The sequence below is a fragment of the Mustela erminea genome, chromosome 3 (genome assembly GCF_009829155.1).
Source record: "Mustela erminea isolate mMusErm1 chromosome 3, mMusErm1.Pri, whole genome shotgun sequence".
Lineage (NCBI taxonomy): Eukaryota > Metazoa > Chordata > Mammalia > Carnivora > Mustelidae > Mustela > Mustela erminea.
In genome coordinates this window covers 64,545,560-64,559,994 of record NC_045616.1, presented here as the reverse complement: position 1 = coordinate 64,559,994, position 14,435 = coordinate 64,545,560, and the positions used below count along the sequence as shown (strand labels likewise).

The following is a 14,435-nucleotide window of genomic DNA, read 5'->3' as shown; positions in this document are numbered from 1 at the left end:
CTATGATCCTCTGTCTTTTTTCTCAAATCCCTCATATCAGTGAGATCATATGATAACTGTTTTTCTCTGATTTGTTTGCTTACCATCAGAGAAAGACAATTACCATATGATTTGTGTGTGTGTGTGTGTGTGTGTGTGTATATATATATATATATATATAACATCTTCTTTATCCATTCTTCTGTTAATGAACATCTCAGCTCTTTCCATAGTTTGGCTATTTTGGACATTGCTGTTGCAAACATTGGGGTGCACATGCCCCTCCAGATCATAACATTTGTATATTTAGGGTAAATACCCATTAGTGCAATTGCTAGGTTGTAAGGTAGCTCTATTTCCAACTTTTTGAGGAACCTCCATACTGTTTTCCAGAGTGGCTGCACAAGCTTGCATTCCCACCAACAGTATAGGAGAGTTCCCCTTTCTCCGCATCCTCACCAACAACTGTCATTTCCCGACTTGTTAATTTTAGCCATTCTGACTGGTGTAAGGTGGTATCTCATTGTGGTTTTGATTTGTATTTCCCTGATGCCGGGTGATGTTAAGCACTTTTTCATGTGTCTGTTGGCCATTTGGATGTCTTCTTTGCAGAAACGTCTGTTCGTATCTTCTGCCCATTTTGTCATTGGATTATTTGTTCTTTGGGTATTGAGTTTGAGAAGTTCTTCACAGATTTTGGATACTAGCCCTTTATCTGATATGTCATTTGTAAATATCTTCTCTCATTCTGTCGGTACAACAGATTTCCTAGCATCCTAAGACAACCTTAATAAATGTTGTCCTTAAGTCCTGATAGGAGTGGGTAATTAGTCAGAAACCTGTCCAGGGAAGCCCATACCCTAGCAGGGCTTGCTTGATGGCTCCCAAACACTCAGATGCCTTCCTGAACATTCGGGGCTGGCTCCTACTGAAAACACCAAAGGGGATGACAATTAATCAAAAAACACTCCTTCCAGCCCTGGCACAATAATCCTTTGTTTTGTATATTCTCTATGCAAGAGCATGGCAATTACTTTCTGAGCCAAATTGTTTGAGCAATAAAGTGCTACAGGGTGAAATGTAGAGATATAATTAGAATATAAAGACTAATGAAACTAATAGTTTCAAATTAAACCCATATACAACTGTGGCAACACAAAACTGCCTTCTCTTCTTTGTGGTCTTAAGGAAACATCCCAGATGTATCAGGAAAAATTAGTTGTCTATTCTAGGAGTTAAAATAAAAAAGTACCTGCCTCACAGAATATGCTTCACAATTTTTAAGTAAGGGGAACAAAGCTTCCGTTGCCAGGGTGATTTTCACCAGTGGGACCCTCATTCCCAACATGCAGAGTGCAATCTTGCTGGCACCCCCGACAAAGAATATCAAGGTCCCTTTCTCTACTCATTCTCTGCCTCCTCCAACCACACTCTCTCTCCCCTTCCTAACACCTGCATCACTAAGGAAACCATGGTAACATCAGTGCCTCTGCTGAGCGCACTGATAGCTCAAAAGAGAGAAGAATGTGTTCAGCTTATTATTTGAAATCAGAAGTATGATTTGAAGAAATACTCAAAGATATCTCATGATTGAAAGAAATTGCTAGCTGGCTAAAATAATGTTCTTGGTGGTTACTAACTGCAGTGTTGGCTTGATAAAATTCTCACCAAGTCTCTAAAATTCAGGAGCAATATGGGATCTGGTTGGTGGGTTAAATTCTAGGTGAATCTGGTCTGTAAGAGTTGGCAGCACCTTTGAGCTTGCCATGTAATCTGACTGGGTGGCTCTGGTAGCAGTGCCTAGTGAAGTCCCAGGAATCTTTTCTAACAACTTTTATCACCTACCATTTTGTACTCCTGTTGAACCACCACGCACAGGCTGTTGAGTTCAGCTGTCTGTGGAAAAATTATACCAACCACATGCTTAGGCAGAAGGAATACAATATATTGCTTATTTTGTATCTACAGAGAGAAGCAATGTGGAAAACATCAAGCCTGCTCTGTCCTTTTCCATGAGGACAAATGAAAATCATCATAGTAACCTTATACCAAGCACATATCAATCTATAATCAATGACATTTGAGATAATAAGAGACATTAACTAGAATCTTTGGAACTGAATGCTACTGAACATGTCATCTTAGTTTTCAATGAGATAGGAGTTGTTCATCCGAATGGCTTGGGTTTGCCCATCTAAAATTTTGGTATCATTGACAAGTTTTCTTTCTGAAATTTAGTTGCTTTATTTGTAAAAGCAGATTCCTTCTTTGTAAAGATAGATGTTTTTTTTTTTAAGATTTTATTTATTTATTTGACAGAGAGAGATCACAAGTAGGCAGAGAGGCAGGCAGAGAGAGAGAGAGGAGGAAGCAGGCTCTCTGCTCAGCAGGGAGCCTGATGCGAGACTCGATCCCAGGACCCTGGGATCATGACCTGAGCCGAAGGCAGCGGCTTAACCCACTGAGCCACCCAGGCACCCCAAGATAGATGCTTTTATAGGGATATTTCTTCTTCTCCTTCCCCTTCCTCATCCTCCTTCCTCTCCTCTCCTCCTCCTTCCTCTTCTTCTTCTTTGTATTCTTCTCCTATATGTAACATAAACACTTGCCCGTAGTTGGCACCCAGGAAATATTTCCTGAAGAAACAAATGGATGAATGAAGGGCAACTTCGAATGTATCACAAGGCTACTGAGAGAATGATGTAAAATCACTTTGAAAAAGTTAATAGACCATAAACACAAGAAATTTTATTTATGATAAGGTAGATGCTATTATTTTATTAATGTCCCAGAGAAATAAATGTGTCCAAAGAACATTTATTTGGTGAATACAATCAAATAACCAGAAATTCTTACCTTCCTAGGTATTTAACTGAAGGACCTGGGTAGTTTTGTTGATCAAGTAGGCACTTCTGTGGTCAATGTCACATTGTGCTTCATGGTGACCCAGCATTCCTATTAAGAACTGGAAAGAAAGGAAAAGAAAAGCAAGGCTGCAGCAGTGACATGGTGTGGTCAAGAGAATATTGGCTGAGAGCTAGTAGCCTTGGTTTCTACAAGATCATAATTAACATAACCTCTCAAAACAAAGCTCCTTTTTACCAAGATGGGCTTGGCATGAGATAGGTTGGGAAACTTCTGTTCTCCTCAGGGGGAATAGAGAGATGTGGAGCAGGAAATAGACAGTAGTGAGAAGATGAATCAAATTCTGAAGTTGTGCACTACTCTGTGGATGGGTCCCCTCCTCAGACCTGGAAAGGAGCTTCCTGGCCATTTCTCTGTGATGCTCCATTCCTAGTTACTGGTCCTCCTTCTCAGCACCATTGATTGACCAGTGTCCCTCAGAGTGGCCCCACAGAGGACTATCGTCTGATGTCCCAGACCCCTACCTGTTCTTCCATGCTCTCCTCTCTACAGCAGGGGACTGGGAGCCAGTCTGCTTGCTACAGGGGAAACTAGAAGATATGGGGAAGAAGAGGCTTTTTTGCCTGTTGCTGGCAGTACCATTAACAACAATAGTAAGGGGACCAGCAACAATGGGGCCCAGAAGCTTCCAGTTGAATCTGAGCTCTGGCAGTGTCAGCCCTGGTCTCAGCAGCATCAAAATGTGGCATCCTGGTTTCCCGTTCAGAGGGCACAGCACAGATCCAACAGCAATTGGAGCAGCAACAGCAGCTCAGCAGAGAGTGTGGGCCTGTAGGCTCCAACCCCGGTCAAAACCAGCATCCTGATCTCTGCGGAACAACTCGCTCCTTTTTGTGCTGCCCCCAGCCCTTCTAGTTTCTTTGTAAAATTTTTCTCTATTCATCCCCCTCCATGTAAACCATCCAGAGCAGTTTCTGTCTTTCTGTCTGGATACTGAGTGATACCCCTCCAACAGCCCACCTCTCTCCCAGAAGAAACTCCAGGCTGGGGGGGTCACAGCCTGCTTCATCTCTAAGATAGATGAGGAAAGGTGAACTGAACAGAGCACCACAACTTCCAAAGCTAAACTTCATTTTGAAAATCATGAAATATGACAAGCCATCCTTCAGCCAACTAATCTATTATGACATGCCTTCATGGTGGGTACTGTGATGTGCCACCCAGATCCTTCCTGAGGAAAGAAGGGCTCATGCCCCCAACAGCTGGGTCTGCTCCCAAAACACTGTCCCTACTATCAACCTTCTTCAGGAATTATATTGGCTGAAGAAAATCACCTTGCCCAAGGTCATATCTCCTTCCAGAGGCAGCCCACACCCAAAAATAGATTGACAGGAGGGGACAAAGGCCCAGACCCACATTCTAACTCGAAGGGCCATCTGAGTTCCAGAATTTCCCATGGAGTCAGCTGAGGCCTTCAGTGGCCTCAGCACAGTACATCTCAGCACAGCTTGATGTCTCTCTCTTCCCAGTCTGCTTCTTTCTCTTCTTTTCTACAGGAATTTATCCCAAAAGTACTCCCTTACAAACTTCCTTCATGCCAACCCCTTCCTCAGAGTCTGCTGTCCAAGAGACCTCTATTAGTTTGCTAAGGCTGCTGTAACTAAGTACCACAGACTAAATGGCTTAGAAAACAGAAATGTATTGTCTCACAGTTCTGGAAGGCAGAAGTCCAAGGTCAAGGTGTCAGCAGGGTCAGTCCCTTCTGGGGGCTATAGGAAAGGATCGGTTCCAGACCTCTCTCCTTGGCTTGTGTGTGACTATTTTACATTCATATGTCATTCTCCCTGTGTGTGAGTGTCCCTAAATTTCCCTTTTTTGTAAGATACCAGTCATATTGGATGTGGGCCTGCCCTAAGGATCCCATTTTAATTTGATTATTTCTGCAAAGTGTCCATCTCCGAATAAGGTCATCTTCCAAGGTGATGGAGTTAGGACGTGAACATAGGAATTTGGAGGCTGGGGACAAGTCAGTTCACAATAGAACCCAGCTGGCAACTACATTCATTTACATCTTCAACCAGGAGGTAAATGGACATGGACACGACAGCTTTCTGAGCCCTCTCTCAGATCCAAGTCCCATCTCATCAGGTTGCCCTTATTAAAGAGTCTGCCCTCTCAGCAAGTAGAGGCAGATAGATGCTCAGCAAGGTTATCCATGGCTTCTCCAACACAGGCTGGCAAGATTTAAATCAGGAAGGACAGAGTCTGGTTCTCAGGCTAGAGGGAAACCTGAAATGGGGAGTCTATTGGGAAATCTGCATTTACAAGGAAGCTATTTATTACACATAGCTGGGTGATGAGAAATGTAGCCAATGTATTCACCTCTGGAAGGGTGTCTGGGAATCTCACATAATTAGCTTTTTATGTCCTTTGTTCTCAAAATTAATAACAGTATGACAATGAGTAGAGGTAGGAGGAGAAAGATGGCAGGCAGATAGATGATGGATTTTTCACTAGAGAGTGGTGGATTTTTTTTTTTTTCTTAATTTACTGGTAGAGTTGTAATGGCACTGAGGTTTTTCTCCACATGCATATTGCATTAGTTTCAAGCTGGAAATGCAAAGACACAATGTAGTGGAAAGCACTGTTGCAGTAAAACCCCTTAAGCATCCACATTTTGTTAGTGGGGGCAGGGCAGCAGGAAATGCGAGTTAGGGAGAAATTTATACACAAATGCCTGAAAGCAACTCAGGAGGCCAGCCTGTATTTGGGAACTCAAGGATATCCTTATTCAAGTTGGTGTTACAACCGGTATCTGGAGCCATCAAAACCATGTTCAGAGGGGGGCATTTGAAGGGGCACAAACAGGCAGGGTTACAATCTGGCCCTGGGCCCTAATTCCCAAGAACACTTGCCTCAAAGACATCAGAAAGCAGTGGAGGTCTGAGAATCAAGGGCAAATGTGCTCGTGTGCCAAGAAAACCTAAGACGGCTATTTTCACAGCATATTGGGACTTGGCCAGGTTCCAGAAACCATCAGCCAAGTAGCCTGCCCTGATACTTCAAAGAAAGAACTCTCACTGATAAATCCTGCCCCACACTTTCCACAGCACACATTTAATCTGGAGGCATATAATACCACAGCAGTGAGTCACTGCGCTGAGCCTCAGGGCCCGTCCACAGGACAGGGAAAAAGAAAAAGGTCCCCCACATCTGTTGTATAGGGCAATTCCCCTCACTCTGCAAAACTGCACTGAAACAGAGCAATAAAAACTGTCATGAGGCAAGTGAGTTACAGCCCCGTTACCTGCACAGAGCCCCTCGCTGAATGATAATGAATTCAGCCCACCATTTTTCATTACTTTGTTTTATCACATTTTGATAAAACCCACCAGACGGAGGTAACCAATCTGCTTTCTTCCTTGAGTTGAGCTCAGAGATCCCAGAAGACCTTTCGGTGAGGAGACAAGCAGAGAAATTTTCTTTCTTACACACACATACACACCTTTCTCAGGAGGTTTGAAATTTGGAAAGCCTCAGTCTTCTGAATTGCATTCAATCTAAATTAAAATTCAGCAAATATTCACTGGAATACCTAAGATAAAGAAAATCAAACCTAGGTGTCATGGAAGAGAAGACAGCAGCAAGGGAATGCCAGGGTCAAGAGTGGAGGCCTTTGTTTCTTCATGGTGGGGGCTGGGGAACAAGGAGAATATTAATTCCTTTGCTGTGAGTTCTGCACCGTCTGGAACATTCATGGACTGCTGGCAGTTAGGTCAGGCCGTGGACTTGTTCTCATCTGGTCATTTAGCAGTGGTCTATGGAAGGAGTGGAAATAGTCTAAATCTTTTCCTGAGTCACACAAGCAAGCCAGCAAGTTCAGTGATTACGTAATAAGCTGGGGGCTAAGTCTTAGGAGCCACATTTGTTTTAGGTGTTCACATGTGGCTGTGTGTGCGTTTGAGTGGGTTTGTGGGCACACGGACATTTCTCTACCTCATCCCGCCCATGTTCTCTTCTCAAGGCTATTATGATGCATAGTTCCTAAGGGTACATGCTTTCCAGATGACCTACACACGAGTCCTGTTCCAGACTCTTCCTGGTTTCTCTGAATCCTAGTTTTCCTTCACTTCAGTTTTCACTGATCTCTTCCACGATACCAACTGCAATCAAATTAGCCTCTGGCAGGCATCTAAGGACAAGCTCCACTGCCACATCTGTCCATGAAGAAGAAAATGAAGAGCTGCCAATTTGCCTATTTATGGGTGCCAGTAAAATCATGCCCATGCCATTCCTTGGACTTTCTAGAACTTTAGTCCACAGGACTATTTTGGAAGGGGTGGCCAACAGGGTGTCCTTTTCCCAGGAAGGGCCACCTTTTTCATCACCTAAGAAAAATCTGCCATGTTTTATGTGGGCCCCTTGATGAATCTTATTGAGTAACTCCATGCACATTAGGACCCTAAGAAGAAAGTGAAACTTGGTGAGCCTTATGTTGATTTTCCGAGGCAAGGAACCTTGCTTCTGTGGCAAGAAGTGCTTGAGGTCTCTTAAGGAATGGCAGACAGGCCCAACCATAGGCAGAGGTGGAGGAGGGACACAGTTCTCCTCAAACACCTCCAGAGTCGAGGATCCTTCCACCTTTCAGGGAAGAGGGGTGGTGAACATTCAAGAAGTTCTCAAAAGATGCCCGGTAGGAAAGGAACCTCGAGATAGGGACTGCGGTGGGGCCCCTGAATCCTGGGTGCGGAGACTCAGATCCAGGTTCCCCCTACTCAGCCCTCTTTGGGGAAGAAGAGAAAAGCAAGAAGATATTTTCCAGCTCTGGGACCTTCTCCAGAACATTCTCCCAACTATAGGGTTTGTGGGTAGTAGTTCTAATGAGCAAAAAGGCCACCTAACTGAAGTCAGAAAATTTGTTTCCTATTCCTCTCTCTCCCTTAGTACCTTCTAGAAATTAAGTTAATTACTTCACTTCACAGAAGTTTCATTCTTCATAAAGTTCTTAAGATGACTAAATAAAATGGTATGTAATATTAATAGGTGGTATTTATTAAACACTTGCTATAAGCCATACACAGGGTTAGGATAATTAATAATCCAGTGTTCAGATGAGAAACAAAGTAAAGTACAAAGACTAAGTAACTTGCCCAAGGCCATGCAGTTAAAACAGCAGATACCTAATGCATATTTTAGTTATTTTGTTTATCACTTAAGAATAATGAGAATCTTGGCTATCACCGTAATACGTGAAGTTTTTTAAAAATCCAGTGGCAATATTGTTTATGTTTTTTGTTGGCAGGACACAAAATTTATAAAAAGGCTCACCCAGGATGGCCATTGTTTGTGTGATTAAGTTTGAGAGTTTGGTTTAGCTGCCGGGGCATTTCGCTAGTGGTGTTTGGTTTGTTTTTGCTCTTAGTGGCCACAGCCTTAATAGGCCGACCAGAGACCAAGATGGCTCCTTCTTCTAGATATTTGGGAACAACTTTGAGGCTGAGTCAATTGGAGGTGAGAATGGGACATACAGAAATGACATGGAAACACCCAAGGGCTAAAGACAAATTTTAGAAAATACACCACCCTCTTACAGAAAAAGCAGATTTCTGTTTTATAAAAGCAATATTGACAACCATTCCAGGCCAGCTACCCCAAATGGCAGGGGTAAACTTTTCAAGCCAATCAAGTTTTCATCTCCACAAGGGCCCCAGTGGGATCCATCTGACCAGAGTTAGCAGTTCGAGGGCAGAGAATCCCTTAGCTGAAACCATTCCTTTGTTCCACAGTCACAGAGCAAAGGCAATCTCTCCCTAGTGACCTACATTTCTGTTTCTCTATGGTGAAGGGGTTAGACCATGCAAAACGAAGATGGGGGTTACCTCAAGCTTTCTTTCTGTTCCAAAATTCTGGGATTCTTAAGGATCTTGAAGAAGCTTCTTTGCTTCTACTTTAGGTAAAATAACCAGAATCTGAAATAATTCTCAATTTGGGCCAAGTACACTATTCCTGGCACTCGAGAACATACATTTCCTGTCTCTTTTCAGAGTGGCTTTCAGAGAAAGGCTTTCACACAAGATATCTCAAAATCCTCACACTTTTCTTCTTTCTCTTTCCTCCTCCTCCTTCATCTTCTCTACCATCATCATCATATTTTTGTATGGGGTATGGGTATGTTTAATTTGTTTGTCCTAAAAGAAAGTTCCTTACAGGGTTTCTACAGACTTAGTAATGGAAAGGAAACCACAGAGCTCCAAGAACCCTCACATACATCCTGAAGCTGTAGAAGATGTGCCCACCAACAGATTCCTGCCTCACACCCTGCCAAGAGAGTCCCAACTGACAGCCCCAAGCGAAGGGGTTCTTGAGGGATACATTGGTATATTCATACCATGTGACTTACCTCCTGGACCACAGGTAACTAGTTGGTCCAGGTATAGAAGCCTGACCTAAGAGCAGTCAGTCTGAGTTGGCCTGACACAAAAGTCACAACCAGCAGACAATGGGATAAATGGAACGTCTCAGATTCTCTCTCCTGAAGAGTCTAAATGTGAACTAGAGAGAGAGAGAGATTTGTGAGTTGGAAGGTGGGAAGGAAACAGAAGTTAAGAAACAATCAGCAGGAACGTAGAACAGTAGAAGCCACAGGCAAAACAAACCGTGGGCAGGCAGGAGCTGAGGTAAGTCTGGATGGAGTACTAGAAAGCAGAAACCAAGTGACATACTGAGGAGAAGATGAGCTTCTTGGTTGTGTAGGGACATGAACAGAAGAAAATTAGAAACTCCTGTCGCTCTAGGGCAACAAGATAATCCAGTTCCTACAGTTGCTTTTCATCCTACATAACCTCCCAGTTCCTGCTGTGCATTCCATTCTCCATGGGACTTGGCTGTTTGCAATTTCCCATGAGGTGTGGTACAGATCTCTGTCTACATGTATCCATCAATGAATCTCCATTTCTTTCTTGTAACCTGAGTCAGTCTCCTTTTCTTGTAACCAAAAATGCCTATTAAATACAAAATGTTCAGGACTTGGCTGAACGATGACTTCTAACCTGTTCACAGTTCCATTGACATTGATGACATTGATGTTTCTGTTCTGGAAAATTCCAGGGCTCATCTCCCATTTTAAAAAATGCTCTGAACTTTTTATTTCCACAGTGCTCTTACACCCTCTTTCACGTATGTCTCACAGCATCTCTAGCCACCCATAACTAAAAGCCTTGATGCTATTAGTTCAACTACCACTCTACATTTGTACCCTTCCAGAGTTTTCCACATGATTTCAAATACATGATCTCTTTTGAACCTTGAAATATCCGTATGGGGTACTATTACTACTAATACCTAATATTATACAGTGCTATATAATTTACACATGACTTTTATATACACAGTCTCATTTGATTAGATCCACTTAACAACACTGTGAAGTAGTTTTCTCATTTTACAGAGGAGCAACCTGAAATTCACTAATGGTAAAGAACCTATCCAGTTCACACAACAAAGAAAGGTTTCTACTGGGATTTTCGGCCTCCATGTCAGTGTGAAATGTTTTGTGGTCATTTTTTCTACCACAGGCAAACAGGAGCTACCCTTAGATGTACTTGTATGGCATTGGAAGTGTCTAGTTTCTTGTCTCGTATATTAAGTCAGAGGTCCATTAGGTTTACTGTGCCTCATCTCCTAGGACTGTAGTCTGCCTGCCTATCTGGCTCCCACTGCTAAGGCAACACTCGGAACATGGCTGTTTCATGAGGAAACTCATCTTTGTCTTCCACAGGTGCACCATTAACCCATTGATAATATAAATTTAGCACATAGATCTGTTTCTTCCTGGTCACTGACTCTGATGCGCACATGTTCTATAACCAGGTTACCTGAGGCAAACCCTTGCTCTAATTCCAAAGGCTTATTTTTAATACCACAGAACTGACATGGTTAGAGTCATGAATCAAACCAGCCTTCTATAGATACTGGACCATTTCAGCTCGTGGCACAGAATGTTGTGGTTTAAGAGAAAAAGAGAGACTCAAAACATAAATTGTCATTCGTTTTTCTATAACAAATGTGGTTGCTCTAATGATAGCACACGAAGCTCCAAGCTCCTTGTTTTATCATTCCTCAGATAAGACCTTGACATTCAGTACCTCCTGGTGCTATTATTTGAAAGCCAACAGGGGGTGAATTTTGTTTGCCCCAGTAGCTGTTCTTCCCAGGCACACAGATGGCTGATGTCATTGACAGTGGCAACTGTGGTGATTAGAGCAGCACTGTACATGTAATAATGTAAACAATACATAGACCAGCATGAGCTGGATTGTGGAGGGCTCTCCCAGAGTGGCCCCATATACTGCAGAGAGAGGCATTTGGATACAAGTCAGCAACTCCATGACACATGAGCTCCACGCTATCAGTCAAGGCTTTCCAGCTGATACAAGACATAGCCTCAGATTCATCAAAACACAGTACCCTGGGCACCTACTTACCAGCTCAGACAGGGCTATAAGATGAATGTCGTTTTGCCATTTAACATGTGATAATCCCTAGCATATAAGGCTGCCCAGAATTGATCTCAGCCCCACAATGACTGGGTCCAACTACATAGTCCCACTCTAATTGGCCTGCACGTCCTGCACGGTGAAGGTAATGATTCAAAATGTGTCTGTTACCCTATATTATAAATGTGCACTGTAACACTTACAGTCCTGTTCCTATCAGGAACTCTCTTTAGAATTGCTCTAGCATCACACCCTGATCATACAGGACTGTGGTTCTCCCAACATACCACATGGTTGCATCCCTCTATTCCCTGCACCTGGCGTGTCTTTTTTCTTATAGGGACCTATAAACTCTTCCTGATCTTTTAAGACTTCCAGATTAAATATCATCAAGACTAGATAAAACCCCTAGAGAAACATGTACACCAGGAGACAAACAGAAATGTAGCAGAAAATGGCCAGTGGGAGTGGGTAAATTGTGGTATATTCATACAGGGGGACACTACATGACAGGAGAAACAAATAAACTAGAGGTGTATCAACATAAATGAAGCTTATAAACAATGTAGAGTGAAAGAAGCCAAGACACAAAATAATATACACTCTGTGATTTTCTTTATAAAATTCAGAGCAGACAAAACTAAGCTATACTATTTAAGGATACAGAGGTGTTCACACTGTAAAGAAAAGGACAGCTGTGGTCACTCTAAAAGCCAGAACAGAGAAGCCTCCATGGAGAGATGAGAGGGTTGGGGGAAAAGTAACACGAGGGCTTCTGGGTTGTGACAATGTGCCATTCCTTGAAATAGATCAAGGTGACTTCATCTTCATTCTTTGTTAGGCTCTACATTAATATTTTATGCACTTTTCTATAAGTGTGCTATATTTAATAATTTTTTAAAGAGGTAAAAGGAAAAAACGAGTACAGAAATTCCTGGTTAAGAAATATCATAAAAAATGCAGACATCATCTTCCTGATGAAAGAGTCCATTTTAATGGACAGAAGGGCCTGTCATGCAGTCATTTATTAGTGGGGAAGCCCCCTGCATCTATGTAAAACGTGCTGCTTTAGGAGAAGAGCGACAAAAATAGCCTTCCTCTGGTATGCCATGACTACTTTCACATAAAATATATGTTTACAGAAAATTTGTTGCTTCAGTATTTTTTTTTTAAATGCTAAATTCAGGATTTGTCTTATCTGCCTAGAGCAGAGCCTTCAGAAATGTGGTTTGTGGTGGCTATATTCTCCTTCCCGGTGTCATCCCCTCTCTAGAGGCAGATTTTAAAACTCCTTCTGTAATCCACCTTTGCCTGGCATTAGGACCATATATGGTTTTTTTTTAATTGTTTAAATCAGGAGGAATTCATAAACTCCCTTGATGTTGGGGAGGCAGAGAGGTGCAGCAAAGGTAATTACACCCTGCCTTCTTCAGTCCCCACTGTGACTGCTATTGGACATGGTCCCCTTCTTCATTTCCCATCCTAAACAGGTGTGCCCCACCACTCTGGGTACACTCAACAGCAGCCGTGGCCATCCACAGGCAGCTGCTCTGTGAGGCTGTGTGAAATGAGTCTAATATGGCTGGCACTCCAGCACATGGTTCTAGGGTCTGTGATACATTCCAGAGTACAGGTGGAAATGATATGCTCGGAGCTGGAGATGTGCTTTTGGCCACTTGTTTTGCATCCCCCAGAGATCAGCACTTGACAGGGAAGCTCAGGTTGGGTGAGGTAGGGGCTGATTTAATTAGCTGAGCGGCTCAAAATTTTTCCCGTGGCCCTAAGAGCCTAAACCAAAGGAGGGAGCAGGGGTGGTGTGAGTCAGTACGAGGACTTCTCTGAAATCTTGATGAAAAATCGAACCACAGAGTAAGTGCGTTACTCTGGCTAGAGTTGGCAGGATGCCTAAAATAAGGGGCAGGGTGCTGAGAGCAGGGGCAGTGGGGTGAGGTTTGGTTTGGTTTGGTTTTCATTTCTGAAGATTTTACTTAAGTTATTAGATGTTGTAATGTTATATTGAGGAAGAAGGATTTTGTAAAAAGAGAGTAATCTGCTGGAAAAAGAGACAGGGATATACGGAGAGTGAAAGTCCAAGAGATCCAGAACCCAGAGGAAAACAAGAGATGGAGAGAGGTGCTGGAAGCACCTGGAGAAAGGGACAGCAGGAGGCAGGGGACAGGAACTTTCCTTGCCTTTGTTCATTTTTTTAAGTTGGGATGTCAAAATGGACCTCTTTGTGCCATTCCCAATTTGTGCTGTACTTAAACCCATTTAATTACTATGATGGATTGCATACTTGCCACCAAAATTCTTGTTCTCACTTGCCCTAACTATGAATGGGCTGCAGGCATGGCCTTTAAAAAAAATGAGCCAAGTTCGATGTCGATTTGTGTTCATCTCTGTTAATGGCAGGCAGGAGGTAGACTAGCTATTCTCCTCCAGTGACTCAATGCATTGCCCTGGCCTGGCCCGGGTTCCACTGGACAGAGGGCCCTGACTGGACTGTATGCAAATCCCAGATTTTCTCATCCAAAGAAACATCTCCAGGAAAGGGGAGAAGCATTTACAGCAGGGGCAGAAAGAGCTTCGGTTATTGTTTGATGCACAGTTGGGTCTTAAGGGACTCTTTCGAGCGATGAGCAGCTTCAGCTGCAAATAACTAAACAGCTTTAAAGGGAAGGAGCTGAGGAGGTGGGGAATTAATGAGCTCCAACCAGCAAGAGTTACAGCATAATTAACTCCCAGACGGTCTCACTGGTGCTACAGCAGTACTGTACAACCCAACCCAGAGCTTCCTCCCCAGATAGAATTAAAGTTTAATTCAGTGTCAGAGGGGCTTTAGAAAAAAAGCCCAGCACAGGACAAGAGGGAGCAATCAAGAATTTCACCGAGAAAGGGTCATGCAGTGGCTACTCCCTCCTTCATAGATTGCCCAGTGCACAGGCTTTAAGGTGAGACTGTTCGAGTGTCTGAAATAGACCAAAGGAAGTCTGAGTCTGGGCCATTTGGGAAAGAAAATGATGGAAATATCTGCCTGATGCCTGGAGAAGCTATTTGTTTTGACTACTGCTGCTGCTATTTTCCTTAAGGTTAGAG

General features: G+C 43.1%; 2 long non-coding RNA genes across 5 annotated transcripts in view; one reads left to right on the top strand and one right to left on the bottom strand.

The window, feature by feature from the left end:
* The window catches only part of LOC116586249, a 365,761-nt gene that overhangs the window by 224,131 nt on the left and 127,195 nt on the right, over positions 1-14,435 (top strand). The window lies entirely within an intron of this gene.
* On the bottom strand, positions 2,505-9,321 carry LOC116586250. The gene is made up of 4 exons (XR_004283953.1): positions 9,245-9,321; positions 6,350-6,439; positions 2,836-2,944; positions 2,505-2,615 (listed from the first exon to the last, which is right to left on the bottom strand). It is a non-coding gene; the product is annotated as an uncharacterized LOC116586250 (long non-coding RNA).